Below are 17,744 nucleotides of genomic sequence, written 5' to 3'. Positions count from 1 at the left end.
CCTCCGGACCCTAAAAAAGACATGTTTTCCCCATACACAAAACACATTCATTCCATAACAGTATAGAGAACCTTAAACCATTCCAATAACATTTCAAAGTTAGTTACAGGCATGGTCTGTTCTAAGGCAAGGTTCCCCTCGGGCTCTGGACCTATCAAAACGCAAAACAAATTATTTGCTGCCAACATACAAAGGAGGATCATTCATAGGAGGAAGGAACACAGGGGTCTCAGGACCCAAGCAGTTTTGAAAACCCACAGGGCAAAGTCCACTAGATTTCAAAGTCTGAGAATCATTTATCCTGAGGGCTTTAGAAAGCAGTAGTCCCACCCTTTCCAAAGGCCTATGCAGAGACCTGCCTCTCTCCAAATGGAACCCTGGGGGACTTCGGGAAGACCACCTTTTTCTTGGCTCTACCCTCTCCAATAATCGGGCCTGCACCCAGGCTCTCTTCCCTCTTCGGGGCTGTGGTAGTTAGGTTCAGTTGTCAACTTGGCCAGGTGAAGGTGCCTAGTTATATTGTTGTGGACATGAGCCAATGGCATGTGAACCTTATCTGTTGCTGATTACATCTGTAGTCAGCGAGGTGGCGTGCCTGCTGCAATGAATGATGTTTGATTTAATCGGCTAGTGCTTAAATGAGAACCACAAAAGCAGCTCAGCATTCCTCATCTCAGCACTTGCAGCTCAGCCCAGGCCTTTGGAGATGCAGAAGGAAATTGCCCTGGGGAAAGTTGTTGGAACCCAGAGGCCTGGAGAGAAGGCCAGTAGAGATCACCCTGTGCCTTCCCACATAAGAAAGAACTTCAGTTGAAAGTTAGCTGCCTTTCCTCTGAAGAACTAATGAAATAAATCCCTTTTATTAAAAGCCAATCCATCTCTGGTGTGTTGCATTCCAACAAAACTAGAATAGATTTGGTACCTGAGAAGTGGGGTGCTGCTGCAGTTTGCAAATACCAGTCACCTTGGACTAGTTTTTGGATGACTAAGGGGAAGATTTTGGAGGAACTGTGAAGAGAATGATGAAGAAGTCCTGGAGCGCTTGAAGAGACTGTTGGTGTGCATGGAACCACTGCCAGTCTGGACAAAGGGGAACACAAAAGGGACAAATTGGAGTTTGCAGAGTGAGAACCATGGAAGCTTGGGTCTGAAACCAAGAAACCTTGGCCTGGAGAGTGAACCCACCCATATACATGGAGAGGGTGAGTTTTCCCTGATGGCAGAGGATGCATCTCCCACCTTGTTGCAGTGGAAGGGTTGTGCAGCCTCAGGCCTTGGAGAAGGTAGAGCATTCTTCTTAGGGACTGGCGAGAGCCTGGCTGCCACCACATGGAGGGGTTGAACATGTGCCCTGGAAATGGCAGAGAGCCCAGGGGTGGCCCCAATGCCTGGAGAGAGTGGAGCTGAGTAAAAGGTGGTCTCCTCAATGTCCCCTGAGGTTAATTCAGAAAGAGGCAGGCCACTGCATAGGCCCTTGGAAAGGGTGGGACTGCCAATTTCTAAAGCTGAAGGATAAATGACTTTCAGGCTTTGAAATCCAATGGAGTTTGCCTTGCAGGTTTTCAGAACTGTTTAGGTCTTGTGACTCTTGTGTTCCTTTGAATTTCTCTCTATGGAAATGAAAAGCTGTATCCTGTGACTGTCCTCCTTTGCATATTGGCACCAGATAACTTGTTTGAGTATCATAGTCCACAGCTAGAAGATAATTTTTTCACTTTAATATTGTTTAAGGTGATGAGTGTACTTGCCAAGTTGACAAGGGGTGGACATGTGGTAGTTAGGTTCAGGTGTCAACTTAGCCAGGTGAAGGTGCCTAGTTATATTGCTGTGGACATGAGCCGATGGCATGTGAACCTCATCTGTTACTGATTACACCTGCAGTCAGCTAAGAGTCATGCCTGTTGCAATGAATGATGTTTGATTTAATTGGCTAGTGCTTAAATGAGAGAGCTCAACATAGCACAGCCCAAGCAGCTTGGCATGCTTCACCTCAGCACTCACAGCTCAGCCCAAGCCTTTGGAGACGCAGAAGGAAATTGCCCTGGGGAAAGTTGTTGGAACCCAGAGGCCTGGAGAGAAGGCCAGTAGGGATCATCCTCTGCCTTCCCATGTAAGAAAGAACCTTAGTTGAAAGTTAGCTGCCTTTCCCATGAAGAACTAATGAAATAAATCCCTTTTTATTAAAAGCCAATCCATCTCTGGTGTGCTGCATTCTGGCAGCTAGCAAACTAGAACAGGGGCACACGTTCAACCCCTCCATGTGGTGGCAGCCAGGCTCTCCTTAAACCCCAAGGAATGTGCTTCACCCTCTCCAAGATCTGAAGTGGTATGACTCTTCCACTGCAACGAGGTGGAAGGCCCATCCTCTGCCTTTGGGGCAAACTCACCCTCTTCACGGGCTCGGGTGGGTCCACTCTCCTGGCCTGAGGCTTCTTGACTTCAGACCTCAGCCTCCATGGTTTCTCCTCTGAAGTTATTTTTCCTCCAATGTGTCCCTTCTCCGAACCCCCCAGTCCAGACTGGCAGTGGCTCTGTTTATACAGGTCCGACAGCACTCTCGTTGGCCTTCTATGCAGTAGCCTTGGATCACAAATCCTTCCTGGATAACTCTGTGTTATCCTGGCTTTCTCTGAGATGGCCGACTGCTTCCACATTTGGCCAAATCTTCACATGGAGCACTTTTCTCTGGGGTCTCCCTTTCTGGAAGCCCAGAATTTTCCAGAACTTCAATTTGTGATTTCTTTGTATCCAAGAGTTCAGTTCTCAGCTTATCTCTCTCTTCTCACATTTCACTATAAGCTGTGAGGAGAAACCAGGCTACACTTTCCACATTTAATTTGGAAATCTCTTCTGCTAAATAGCCAAGTTCATGGCTTTTAAAATCTGTCTTCTACCCAAAGCCTCTTTTGCCAGTCAAGTCAATTTTGCCAGATTAGCTGCCATTTTAAAACAAGGCTTGTCTTCCTTTCAGTCTGTAACACATGCCTCATTTCTGAGTAAGACTTTATCAGAAGTGTCTTTAGAGTCCACATTTCTGCCAACAGTCTCTTCAAAGCATTCTAGGCCTTCTCTATCAAGCTCCTCACAACTCTTCCAAAATCTTACCCTTATCCATTTAAAAAGCCGTTCCACCATGTTTGGTACTTGCAAACTGCTGCAGCACCCCACTCTCAGTACCAAAATCTGTTCTAGTTTGCTAGCTTCTAGAATGCAATATACCAGAAACAGAATGGCTTTTAAAAAGGGGAATTTAATAAATCACTAGTTTATAGTTCTAAGGCAGAGAAAATGTCCCAATTAAAACAAGTCTATAGAAATGTCCAATCAAAAGCATCCAGGGAAAGATACCTTGGTTCAAAAAGGCCAATGAAGTTCAGGGTTTCTCTCTCAAGTGGAAGGGCACATGGTGAACACAGTCAGGGTTCCTCTCTCATCTGGAAGGGCACATGGCAAACACAGCATCATCTGCTAGCTTTCTCTCCTGCTTCCAGTTTCATGAAGCTCCCCAGGAAGTGTTTTCCTTCTTCATCTCCAAAGCGCTGGCTGATGGACTCTCTGCTTCATGGTGCTGCAGCATTCTCTGCTTTCTCCGAATCTCCTTCATTCTCCAAAATGTTTCCTCTTTTATAGGACTCCAGAAACTTCTCAAGACCCACCCAAATGAGTGGAGACACGCCTTCAGTTAATCCAGTGTAACAACCACTCTGGATTAAATCACATCTCCAGGGAGATGCTCTGATTACAGTAGCAAACATATAGTATTGAATAGGGATTATTCTGCCTTTATGAAATGGGATTTAGATTAAAACATGGCTTTTCTAGGGGGCATACATCCTTTCAAACCAGCATACCATCTGCAAAATGGTATATAAATGAGAACAATAGTACAATGTAGTGTAAAATGAAAATAATAGTACAAATCTAATAGAGTTATTGCGAGAATTAAGTAAGATAATTAAGTAAGGTAATGTTTATGTGTGGATAACCAAGTCCGTTTCAAGTAAACACAACTGAGTCATGTTGCTATGACCCCAGGAGCATGTCCAGAACTACTTAGAAAGTTCTCCCAAACCTGAATTAGTGGTATCCATCCCTGCACCACTTACACTTATTGCCCAGTGAAGTCTTCTATCCAGCAACGCCATTTGGCCACATTATCCACAAAACAGTCACTCACCCACCTTAAGCCTTAACATCCTTACCTGTGAAGTGGAGTTAGAGATATTGTCAACCTCACAAGGTTATCCTGATGCTTGAATGACACCTATAAAGTTCCATGAATATTCCAGAGGCTGGAGGCAGGGGTGCAATGTTCCAGAGTCCCAACCTTGACGATGTTTTAAGCGTGAAGCAGAAGGGAATTTATGGAAGGCATCTGCTGGGTTTGGGACAGACTTCCAGACCGACTCGCTCTCTGTCATCTTTGGATATGGCTTGGCAGCACACGGGCCTCACTTCCTCTTACCAAAACACTTCCTCAAACATGAGGGTGGCCAGGTCTGAAGTCCAGCTGTGCACATTCAGGTCTCTGAATTCCTGGGAGCTGATTGGAGGAGTCAGGGCCCATTTATGTTGTATTTCTTTGTGCTTATAGCACTGGCCTCAAGGAGTATAAGCGTTTTGAGCAGTGGAATTAGGTTTTTATTCTTTTTCCATCCCTCCCCAGAGGGTAGAAAACTAGGGAAATTTACAACTTCCCCTCAAGCCTCCCTGGACTGGCAGAAACCCTGTCAATGAGCTTGCTTTTTTCCTGCCTTTCAAGCCCCAGTAGGAACTGGTGATTTGAGGCCTTTTAGAGGGGCAGTAAAGAGAAAAACAATTGTAAAGGAAAATCATGTTATAAGTCTCCAGAACCTCCTAAATATATAGTTAAAAAAACCAAGAATAGTAAAATGAGACAAACAGCATGTATAGTAGAAAGACAGGCCAGGAATTTTCTGAAATTATGCTGAGGAGCCCCAGTCTCTATGGGCAAGACTTCTAGGTCCTGCCCAAAGAGGAAGTTCCATAACATCGGACTGAGGTTCTCAGGCTGCAGGGGCTGGCACCTGTGTGGTTTGGAGCACCACTTTTAGAATGTACATCATATTCCCTTCCAATGGGGAGTGTGCTACCTGGGCTGTCACACAGGGTCATGTGCTGAGAAGATCCCAATGCTGGATTTAATTATCTTTGGTCGCCATCTTGAAATTCTTAATTCATGAATAAGGAGCCCCACATTTTCATTTTTCACAAGGCCCTGCACATTATGTGGTTGGTCTTATATAGTCCTTTCCTAGATCTATTGGAGTCTCTGGTGGTGGGTCTCAGGTGTGCACACTTTGCAAAAAGTCCAGCAGATGACTCTGAGGATGAACAATCTTGGCTGGAAACAAATGGCACAGACCAATGGCAGAAATTCCAGTCATGGCTCATGGCTTCCTGAGCGCTACTGGCCTGCTGAGACCTTCCTAAGATTTCCATTGCTTCTCTGTGAGTACTCAGGGTAAAGCAGGAAAAGAATTACTGCGAATTATGTCTTGCTGTTTTGATCCTATTAAATTAAAAAAGCAGGATGCTAAGAAGTCACCCTGAGAGCTGACAGTATTGTCCAGTCATCAAACTCGAATTCTCATCCAACTTCTCCGTGCACATTGGCCGCTGGGTGGCACATGCTGGGCTTTGGTTAGCCTCAGTTCCCGAATACGCCAAAGCTCTTTGTAGATGTGTTTTTAATAACAATTCTAGTGCAATTTTGATCATGTATGATGCAGTCACTGGGGCTGCACGGCTGACAGAAAACTTAGTTTTGCTGATCTTGGAGTCTAGTGGGGAAGACAGCCATATCTGAAATGAATCAACAAAAGCACAAAATAGGGTGGTAAACATTTGGAGAAAAGAGAGCTGAGTGATGCAAAAGAGTGGACAGTAGTGGTACTTGGGCTGTCTGGGTGCTCAGAAAGTAAGGGATCAAGTTCAGACTCAATGACTAGCAGAATTTAATCATGTGAGCATGGAATGGACAATGGCTCAGTGTTGAGCTCTAGAGGAGGCACTTCTGAAGATGTTCAGTGTGGCTGGGGAATAAAGTTTGTTGGGAAAGTGGGAGGAGATGAGATTGCAGTGATATCCAGAGGCTGAGTCCTGAGGACGGGTTGCTGGCAAGCTATATTTAATTATTGAAGACTATATCTGAAGGCGAAATCCAAGGAAAGACCAATGAAGTGACCCCATATGACCTACACTATTAGGGTACATTCTGCTGCAGAATGAAGAGTGGGAGTCTGGGAATGGAGAGAGGGAAAGAGAAGTTGGCTCCTGGATTTTAGGCAACTGGCATTGGCAATAGCCTAATGAGGAAGTTTGATCTGGGGTGGTGGGAGAAAGAATGGCGAGCAACAGACAGATTCAACGTCAGTTTAGGAACCAAGATGTAGAGACTGAGTTTAGGTCAAGTATGGTCCCTGCTTGGGAGACTGTGAAGATGCCTTTTCCTCTCTGAGATAAGGGTCACTCTGGGAGGAACAGGTTTGTGAGTACGGGGAAAATAAACATCCAGCTAGAATGCTCTACATGCAGTGTCGTAGCTCAGGGAAAGTGTCTAGAGTTTGGGGGGAATGGGGGTTAATCAGCAGATATGTGCAATTGAAGTCATGAGTGAGGATGAGTCTGTCTAGGGTGAGTGTGGGCACTGAGAAGAAGAGAAGGGCCAGGTCAGAATTCTAAGGAACACCAAAGTAGTGGATGGATGATAGAAGAAGAGTCACACGGTTTCTGGACCTTTTCTATTCTTTTGCATAAGCTTTCATCTCACTCCTTTCTGAAAGGCAGCGGCTGCCTCTTTGGACTCTTACTTCTTCTTGCTTGAGACTACTTGTCTCAAATGTTTAAATGGACCCTAATGCCTTCCAGAAGGAGGACCATCAAACACACACAGGACACACACGCAGGAGAAAGTTCCTTAGCTCATTTCCCTTTCCCCCAGAATGTGAAGGAATTCAGATTGCTATATGCATGGTAAGAAGAATGAGTAATACATTGTAGTCACTCAGTAAATATTTGTTGAATAAATGAACACATGCTTAAAAATGATATTTTTAAATAGCTATTTTCAAAGTGAAGCTAACTCATACTTTGATATGACCTGGGTACATCAGTTCCTTCCTCTGGAACTGAAAGACTCTGCAGTGGCTCCAGTCATCAGCTCTTTCTGTTGGGGACTTAAATTTTTTCAGAAGTGCTCAGTAGAGTTCCCATTCCTCTCTGGGCAATAACTACAGTACTAAAGGACTTAAGGAGCACCTTTGAATTATTACATAGAAAAAAGGACATATGATGCTCTCACTCCTATGCCACTGACCTGAGCGCCAGTAAATGGATGAAACTATGAAATCTGATACAGACAAAACACATCCGAGGAAATACAATATCTTTACTTTCACATTTTAGATTTTACTTTTAATAGCTCATGCTTCCATAATGCATCAAATGATTACTGATTCCTTTTTTTTCCCTTACGGGAAACAGGAAGAAAAGGAAAAATGTCACAACGATACTGGCTAAGAGGAAACTACATTTAACGATGGTATCTGAAAGCTTGAATCAGAATCCTTGCCATGGTTGGAAAGGAAACTCCAGGTCAATTAGAACACACCAACTCAGGGGGCCGATGACCTTCCCTTACCTTTGGTATGTAGGGTACAGAATCGCGGGAGACTGGGCACGGTCCTGACCTAGGGGCTGACCTTAGGAGTAATAGCAGTGTCCTTGTTAGGTTGGGAACCTAGAATTTGAAAAGGATCTCTTACTGCCCCGTACTTTTTTTCTCAGGTGGCATTGGTAAAGTCCTCTGGCCGAGATTCAGGAGGCAGTAGAGTGCACAGCCGCAGCCTTCCCCCTCCAACCAGAGAGTCTATGACAGAAGTTCTTCCAGGCAAAAAACTTTGCGATCTTCTGTTTGCTTCCAATGAGGATGGTCAATTATACTAATCAGTGCAAAATTTAACGATCTGGTAAAAATAGCAATAATTCTGGACTTCCCGCACTCATCCCCATGCTTCCTTTTTAGCCTCTTCTCTCTTCCCTTCTTCTTGTTTTCTTTCCTTCCTCTCATTTCCCCTGACATTTCCTTCACTTTCCTTTGATGTTTTTCCTTACTTTCTGAGTCTAACTTTTAGTCTACACTTCCCAATCTGTTTATAGAAATTCCTGTTTGGCACTAGCTATTGCTTCTCTGGATGGATATCAGTCACAGAACTGTTGTCAGAGGGAGGAGGCCAATTGTATGTGTGAAGTTTTGGCAGTATGTGAGGCCCCTGCTGACACTGAATGGTGGAATGATGGTCTCTGGATTTGGCTGTGTTCCCAACTATCTTCACTGAGAGCCGTTGCTCATCTCACTCCTCATAGATCCCGGAGCAGAAAGTCTCAACGGGAACCTTTGCCAGAGCTCCGTCATTCCTTCCACCAGAGGCACAACGCTGGATTCTTGGTCTAAGGCTCATGCTTTTGATGTCACATATAAGAAACCGTTGCTTAAACCGCGGTCATGAAGATTTACTCCAATGTTTTCACCTGCAAGTTTTATAGTTTTAGCTCTAACATTTAGATCAATGATTCATTTTGAATTTGAATCCAGCAATATTTGTTGAAAAGACTTCATTCCTCCATTGACTTGTCTTGGCTCCATTGTTTAAAATAAATTGTAAAGATTTATATCTGGATTTTCAATCCTATTCTATTAATCTACAAGTTTATCCTTATGTCAATACCACACTGTCTTGATTACTGAGGCTTTGCAGTAAATTTTGAAATAGGGAAGTGTGAGTCCTCCAACATTTCTTCTTTTTTGAGATTGTTCTGGAAATTCTGGGTTCCATATGATTTTTAGGATCAGCTTGACAATTCCTGCAAAAAAGACTGCTGGGATTTTGTTAAGGATTGCTTTGAATTGATTAGGGGAATATTGCCATTCTAGCAATTTTAAGTTTTCTGATCCATGAACATGAGTTGTATTTAGAGCTTCTATAATAATTTCTATCAATCATGCTTTGTATTTTTCATTGTGCAAGACTTGTAATTTTGTCAAATTTATTACTAAATGTTTTATTCTTTCTGATGCAATTATGAATAGAATGGAATTTTATTTTGGATTACTCATTGCTGGTATATAAAATACTATTGATTTTAAATAACAGCCCAGACAGTTACTGATCTCATCTATTAGTTCTAAAAGCATTTTTGTGTATTCATTAGGATTTCTATATCCAAGATTATGCCATCTGCCAAGACAGATCGCTTTAACTCTTCCTTTCCAAACTGAATGTTCTAAATTCCTTTTTACTTGCTTAATTGCCTGATAAGAACCTCCACTATACAGTGTTGAATAAAAGTGGTCAGAGTGTACATCCTTGACTTGTTTTTGACCTTAGGGGAGAACATTCAGTTTTTCATCATCGTGTTAGATTGCAAGCTGCCAGAATGTGACATACCAGAAATAAATGGCTTTTTAAAAGGTGTTCTAGTTTGCTAGTTGCCGGAATGCAACACACCAGAGTTGGATTGGCTTTCAATAAAAGAGGATTTATTTAGTTAATGAATAGTTCTTCAGAGGAAAGGCAGATAACTTTCAAATGAGGTTCTTTCTTATGTGGGAAGGCACAGGGTGGTCTCTGCTCACCTTCTCTCTAGGCCTTTGGGTTCCAACAACTTTCCCTGGGGTGATTCCTTTCTGCATCTACAAAGGCCTGGACTGAGCCAGAAAAACAGAAAAACAAGAAAAGGGGAATAAAGAATAGATAAGATGATTAGAAAGTAAACGGCAGAATTATATATTTAAAGTTAACCATGTCAATAATTACACTCAATGTAAATGATCTAAATACTCCAATTAAAAAGCCAACATGATCAGATTGCATAAAATGACTTTAAATATAAAAACACACAAAATTAAAAGTATAAGAATAAAAAATGATAAACCATTTCACACAAATCAAAAGAAAGCAGGAATAACTACATTATTGTCAGACAAAATAGACATTGAGCACCACATTTTACCAGGGATAAAGTAGGATATAAAAGGGTCAATTTACCAAGAAGATATAACAATCCTAAATGTTTATGTATATAATAATGTAATCTCAAAAATACATGAAGTCAAAACAGAGTATTTCAAGGAGAACTAGAAAAATCCACATTTATAGTCAGAGAGTTCAATTCCCTTTTTCATTAACTGATAAACTATGTAGGCAGAAAATCAATAGAATATAGAAGATTTGAACAATTTTATCAACCACTTGGAACTAACTGACACGTAGAATGTGCTACCATTGACAACAGAATACACATTCTTTCAAGTGCATTTAGGACATTTACTAAGTTAGATCAGATTCTGGCCATAAACTAAGGCTCAATAAATTCATAAGCAAGTCTTTTAAAAAGCTCGTTCTGTGATCAAATTACAGTTAAACTAGAAATCATGAGTAGAAAAATCCCTGAAAACTCCTCAAATATTTGGAAACTGAATAATACATTTCTAAATAAACCATGGTCAAAAAACAAATCCAGTTGAAATTATTGTGAACTGATTGAAAAGGTAAACACAATCTATCAAAAATCTTTGGCAACATTCTTTGGTTCCCTCTAGCAGAATCTAGAGGGAAATTTGCAGCACTATATATTTATCATAGAAAGGAAGGTCTCAAATCAATGTACTTTTTCCACCTTAAAAATTAGAGAAAGAAGAGAAAATTAAACCCAAAGCAGAAGAAAGAAAATCGTAAAGATCAGAGCAAAAATCAATTGAGTATTAACAGAAAATAATAGAGAAAATCAATAAAACCAAAAGATGATCCTTTGAGAAAATTAATAAAATTGGTAAACCTAACTTTACACTGATTTGGAATGAAAGAAGGGAGACATATGACATATTAGTAATGAGAGAGGTGCTGTCACTATATACAGGTATTAAAAATACAATAAAGGAACATTCTGAACAACTCTAAGCCAATAAGTCAACAACTTACATGAAATGGACAAATACTTGAAAAAAGCAACTACTAAAGATAACTAAAGAGGAAATAACTTGAATATCTCTGTATCTAATAAGGAAATAGAAATCGTAGTTAAAAACCTTCTCACAAAGAAAACCCGGACCCGTATGGCTTCACTGGTTAACTCTACCAAACATCTAAAGAAGAAGTAATACTTCTACAGAAATTATTGCACAAAATTGAAGAGGAGATACTTCCCCATTTCATTTTATGAGGCCAATTTTACCCTGATTCCAAAACCAAAGTCTTTACTGGAAAATTACGTACTAATGACCCTTATGAACACAGATACACACAATCTTTAAAAAATTTTAGAAAATTGAATCCAACAATATATAAAATCTCATCAAAGGGGGTGCAAGGGTAGTTCAGTGGTAGAATTTTTGCCCACCATGTGGAAGACTTGGGCTCAATTCCCAGTCCATGCACTTCCCCAAAAAACAAAAATGCAAAACAAACAAATGAAAAATTCAATAAAATAGTGCTGCAATAATGAACACTCACATGGAAAAATAATGAAATGTGACCCCATCAAACAGCATACAAAAATATCTCATCGAAGTGGCATTTATCCCAGGGATGTAAGTTTGACTTAACATTTGAAAATCAATCAATTCAATTTATTATTAAAAAGCAGGGAAAACATTGCTAGGTATATTTTCAGAGGAACTGAAGGCAAGGACACAAATGGACATTTTTTTTTTTGTCCAAAAATAGATTTTTTTTTTCTTGTTTCTATAAGGTTCTTAGGTCAGAGTTTGGTCTTACTTTTGTATTGCTCAAGATCATTCAGTGCTTAGTATATACAGCAGGCACTCTGTTATTGAACATGTGAAAGAAATGATGGTGGCATTTCTTCAGCCCTCTGCATGTTGCAGAAGGAGCCCTCATTCCTGTGCTTCGGCAGCTCATTTGCTACACCATCAGAACAGTTGCCTTACCATGCTCCTCAGCTCTAATTGTTATGGAACATCAGCGAATGTTCAAATGAAATTCGTAGTGCTGCGATGGTGGATAGTTCATTTACTCCTGAGAGCAGGAGTGATTTTCCATGGTCTGTTGACAGTGTCACTTAAAGTTCTTTGGGGGTCAAGGCAATCTGGCTGGTAGTGGCCTTGGATCACTTCAGTCCAATCTCAGCCTTGGGGATGCCTAGCGCTTCCCCAAGTAGGAAAGTTCAAAGATGCATCTGCTTAGGAGGTCAGCTTACCCTGAATCTAACAGGTTTTCTCATAAGTAATGCTTATCAAAGAGAGAAGAAAGGGGGAAGAAAGCAAAAGTACTCTTTTACTCTTGGCTACATTTTTCATATTAAGGCTAAATTTCTGGAAAAAGCCAAACACTTATTTGAGAGATATGATTGTGTTCTAGTTTGCTAGCTGCTGGAATGCAACACACCAGGGACGGATTGGCTTTTAATAAAAGGGGATTTATTTTGTTGGTTCTTCAGAGGAAAGGCAGCTAACTTTCCACTGAGGTTCTTTCTTACGTGGAAGGCACAGGATGGTCTCTGCTGGTCTTCTCTCCAGGCCCCTGGGTTCCAACAACTTTCCCGGGGTGACTTCTTTCTGCATCTCCAAAGGCCTGGGCTGAGCTGCTAGTGCTGAGATGAGGAATGCCGAGCTGCTTAGCTGTACTACGTTGCAATCTCTCATTTAAGCACCAGCCAATTAAGTCAAATGTTACTCATTGCAGCAGACAGGCCTCCTAGCCAACTGCAGATGTAATTAGCCACAGATGAGGTTCACGTACCATTGGCTTATGTCCGCAGCAACAAGACTAGGTATGCTCACCTGGCCAAGTCGACAACTGAATCTAACTAACACAGATTGTATTACTAATCAGCACACTACTGATCAAGAATATAATTACCAAAGATAGACCATAAATATACTTTCTTTTTTTTCGCATGGGCAAGCACAGGGAATCGAACCCAGGTCTCCAGCATGGCAGGTGAGAACTCTGCCACTGTGCCACCATCGCCTGCCCTGTAAATATACTTTTTATAGTACACTTTTCATATAAATATGAACATTTTACATATAGTACACTTTTCACATTAATATGAACATTTTACGTACAGAAAATTACAAAATAATCCTGTTAGGATGCGTTTGATTATTATGTTGATTCAGTAATATGCAACGCTACCTGGGGTAATAAATGAGTTTATTATTATTTAGTGAGATTATACAAATTTTTTTCTATTAAGAAAAGCTACAGAGGGCGGGCCTTGGTTAATAGTAAACATTAACGATGCTCCATAGTCATGTGCAACAGATCAAAGTGTCTTGCATATTGTCTTTCTCTTCTCAGAGTAGACATCCTGAAAAATATCATATTTCCTTCCAATTATGACGAGAGGTATTGGAAATGGGTCAATTAATTCACGATCTGGATGGTCCTTCTGCATATTACTCCACATCTTCTGTCTCAGTTCAGAAGCTGCTTGAGAGTTTGTCTTTCCCAGTTTCATTATTACTTTATCTGCATGATTCTTTGTGACTTGCAACAGATTTTCCATGGTGGGCCCAAGGTCATTGGGTTTTGAAAGATCCAGAACAAGAACAAGGGGGGACGTCTGTAAAGTGTCACTGGTGATTGGTATGCTGATTAAGTCCAGTAAAGAGACTCCTCCACCCAGTTCCCAAGTGAGCCATATCTTCTGCTGCGTTATGCCCTTTGGTTCTTCTTCCATGTCTATTTTCCAAAGCTAAGGTTGGTGTTGGTGGCTCATCCCTGTCAAGATACCTTAGAACAATAGTAGTCTTTCCCCCATTTTTACTGCCAATGAAGAAAACAGATTTTTCTCCAATTTCAACTCCATCATCTTCATTTCCATTACTTCCCCTTTTTCCCACTTCAGCTCTTGCAATTTCCCAGACAGTATCACTGGGTATAGTGATTTGATCACCCCAGGGCCACAGGTTCTGTGAAAGGTCCACCCTAGAACTCTGCAGACTGCAAACTCACAAACGGGCATTTGCACACTGATGTTTATAGTAGCATTATTTACAATTGCCAAGAGATGGAAAAGGCCCAAATATCCATCAACAGATGAGTGGCTAAACAAGCTGTAGTGTTTACAAACAATGGACTACTATACAGCTGTAAAATAGAATAAAGTTATGAAGCATGTGACACTATGGGTGAGCCTTGAGGACATTATGCTGAGTGAAATTAGCCAGAAAAGAAAGGACAAATACTGTATGTTCTCACTAGTATGAACTAATATTAGTATGTGAACTTTGAAAGTTAAAGTTAAGAGCATAGGTTTTCAGGAGACAGAAAGAGGGTCGAGACTTGGCATTTGGTGCTGAAGGAATACAGACTGTGCAACAGGACTGATTGTAAAAATTCAGAAATGGATAGCACAGTACTACTTGGTGATAGTGCAATAATATAAGTACACTGAATGAAGCTGAATGTGAGTATGGCTGAGGGAGAAGGGCTGGGGGCACGTATGAAACCAGAAGGGAAGATGGAGGATAAAGACTGAAACAGTATACCTTAGGAAAGCCTAGAGTGGACAATGATGAGGATTAAATGTACAAACACAAAAACGTTTTTGCATGAGGGAGAGCAAATGAATGTCAACATTTCAAGGGATTGAAAATGGTTGGTGTGATGGTTAGGTTCTGGTGTCTACTTGGCCAAATGATTACGAGTAACCGGACGGCACGGTGTATCCAGTTATCAGTCAGTTGATTGCATCTGTGGCTGATCACATCTGTGATCAACTAAGGTATGCCTCCCACAATGAGATAGTCCAATCAGGGATATGGAGTATGGGTTGTATAATTCTTTTTTTTTTCTGGAGTGATACAAATATTCTAACAATGACCACTGTGATGAATACACAATTATCTGATGACATTGTGGCCACTGATTGTACACTATGGCTGGACTGAACGTGTGTGAAAAAAAGTGCATTAAAATATTTTTCAAGCAAACAAACAAAAAGCAGGTAAAAAGCATACAGTTATCTTAGTAAACACAGAAAAGTGTTTGACAAAACCCACTATCTGTTCCAAATAGAAACTCTCAGAGAAGTAGGAATAAAATGGAACTTTCCTGCCCTGATAAAGAACAGGTAGGAAAACCCTACAGCTAATCCTCATAATTAATTCAGAAAGACCAACACGCTCTTGCCGTCATCACTTCTATATGACATTGTACTGGAGGATCTTGCAGGAGCAATTAAACAAGGAAGAAAGAGTTACCCAGATTGGAAAGGAAGAAGCAAAATTCTCTATTTACAGATGACATGGTGGTCCATTGTTGATTTGATGGATTTGACAAAATTTAGTGAAAGAATGATTAATTAGACTACTTCAGTAAGTAGGCAGTTTTGAACTCAGAAGGAAGATCCCCCAATAAAATAATATTTAGAAAAAATTTTAACTCCTTGCCCATTTTTTTAATATTGGAGATGCACAAAAAGGTAGAATGAAAATATTAGATGATGTAATCTATGTTGGAAGGTGGGAAGAAGTGATATATTGGGATAGAAAACATCCTAAAGTCCTTGTACTATCTGGGAGGAAGTTTAAAATATTAACTTCAGCTCTGAAAGTCAGCATAGGTCCAAATAGCAACGGAAAAGCTGAAAAAATAAAACTCTAATTAAAGATGTGACCAAACTGATCTGGTTAAAACTAAAGTAAATCAACATACAAGGTAATGAATAATATTGTCTGTATTTTAAAGCTTTAACTTTTGTCTGAGATAAAAAGAAAAATGCTTATTTTGTCCAAAATTTAAGTTTTCTGTAGCATACTATCTAATTTAATCTGTCTAGTCAAACAGCCTAATTCAAATTTATTTAATATAGGACCTGACTGAAATAAGAAAGAAAATCTCAATATTGTGTACAAATTAATGTTATGCAATGCATTTCAGAATATTTTAGGCAGCAAAAAAAGTTTGCAAAGTCCCTTGAGGGACTGGGTTTAAAACTATTAAACTATCCCATGTGGGAAATTCCTGACATTTTCTTAAGCAAGAGGGGCTCCCAATTTAGTAAGCCAATACCTCAATTTTGAGGCTTGCCCTTATGAAATTTATTTCTATAATAGTAAAGTAAACCTACTTATGATTAGTGCCTAAGCACCATCTCCAGAAAATCTCTACTGTTGTTCAAATGTGGGCTCTCTCTAAGCCAAACTCTGAACTTCCCCCCAACATAGGACATAAGTTCCAAGGGTGAGCTTGGCCCTAGCATCATGGATTAACTGACCAAAAAGGGGAAAACAAATAAAGTTTCGATGTGTAAGAAATTTCAAATTGAGTCAAGAGGTTATGCCAGAGGTTAAGCTTATGCAAGTTTCAGCCAAATATTACAGACTGCCACAGTATGGCAAACCCCAACTAACAGTGTTCCTGCAAATCCTAAAGGATATCCTATGCTCTATAAAATTTAACTTGTTAAATTTGTTTTTCAGAAACATGTAACCTCCAGATTGCTCCAAAGCCAGAAAAGCTCTGAAACCCAGAGACACCAGACTCTCCAAGAACAACCAGTTTCATCGTGTCATCCCTTTGCCCCCTTGCTCAGATACCCCTTCTCATTTTTAGGCCCTGTCTCTTACAACTCTTAATCAGCTTTATTAGCAGAACTGTCCAAGCAATGACAAATCAGGCTGTCAACGACAGGTTAGTCATCCAGCAAACTCCAGCCACTGCCCTTGTACTGAAACATAAGAACAGCTCTATACCCCCACCAGCCAGAAGCACACACTGATAACAGATCTCCTCTCCTCCTTCCTGGCCAAGACCATCATCACTTTACTTTGTACTTTGTAAAATCTAGTGTGAACTTTAAAAATGTAAGGGTAGTTAACAAAAATAATAGAATGTGTAACTCTAAACTAGGTGAGAGCAAGCGAAGAGAGCGGATCAAGCCTAGACAAAACTAATGCAAGAAGGAAACGGGAAAAAAAGAAAGAAAAAAATACAGTGACTTAAAATTGAAAAATAGAAGGTAAAAATGAGTTAAATATATCAATATTCACAATGAAGGTAAATTGGTTCATATTATTCATTTTAAAATAAGCTTTTTCATGCCACAGACCCAGGTTCGATTCCTGATGCCTGCCCGTGTTAAAAAAAAAAAAAAAAAAAGACTTTTTCAAATTACATTCCAAGAATCCAGTTATATTCTGTTTACAAGCGGTTCAGTTAAAACTTACTAGCCTAGAATGAAAGTAAAGAGAGAAAATGTGTACATATGGGAATTATTAAAAATAATGCAATATTAATGTTAGATAAGGTGTTTTTAAGCCAGAGAGTACAAACAGGAATAAAGAGTATCATTACTAAATAAGAAAAATAAAATATTACCAGGAAGACAAAACAGTGAGAAAATATGTATATGCCAAAAGAAATCACATCAAATGGATAAAGCAGAAGTAAACAGAATTTTGTGTAGAAATTGATAAACCTATAACACAGTGGGAGATGTTTACACAACCCTCATAATTGATGAATTAAGTTAATTGCTTAAACTTAATCTAATAGCTCTATAGAAAGAGCTATGCATGAAACAAAGAAATACTCCTTATTTTGAACACATGGGAAATATATTGATTGATATTTTCAACACAATGGAATAAAGTTGGATATCAATAGTTAAAATAATTGAAAGGGCAGAAATGAAGCAAAGACTAGCAAAAACAGAGCAAACTAAAAAAATTAAAGCTTTTCTGAAAAATT

The 17,744-nt window shown here is 40.0% G+C and overlaps 1 pseudogene; it reads right to left on the bottom strand.

Moving 5' to 3' along the window:
• Positions 1–13,218: 13,218 nt before the first annotated feature.
• LOC143654608 (cytoplasmic dynein 2 light intermediate chain 1 pseudogene) overlaps positions 13,219–17,744 on the bottom strand; it is a 31,002-nt pseudogene continuing 26,476 nt past the window's right edge.

This window comes from Tamandua tetradactyla, chromosome 13 (genome assembly GCF_023851605.1).
Source record: "Tamandua tetradactyla isolate mTamTet1 chromosome 13, mTamTet1.pri, whole genome shotgun sequence".
Taxonomy (NCBI): domain Eukaryota; kingdom Metazoa; phylum Chordata; class Mammalia; order Pilosa; family Myrmecophagidae; genus Tamandua; species Tamandua tetradactyla.
The sequence above is the reverse complement of the archived record's forward strand: the minus strand, read 5'-3'. Positions and strand labels throughout refer to the sequence as shown.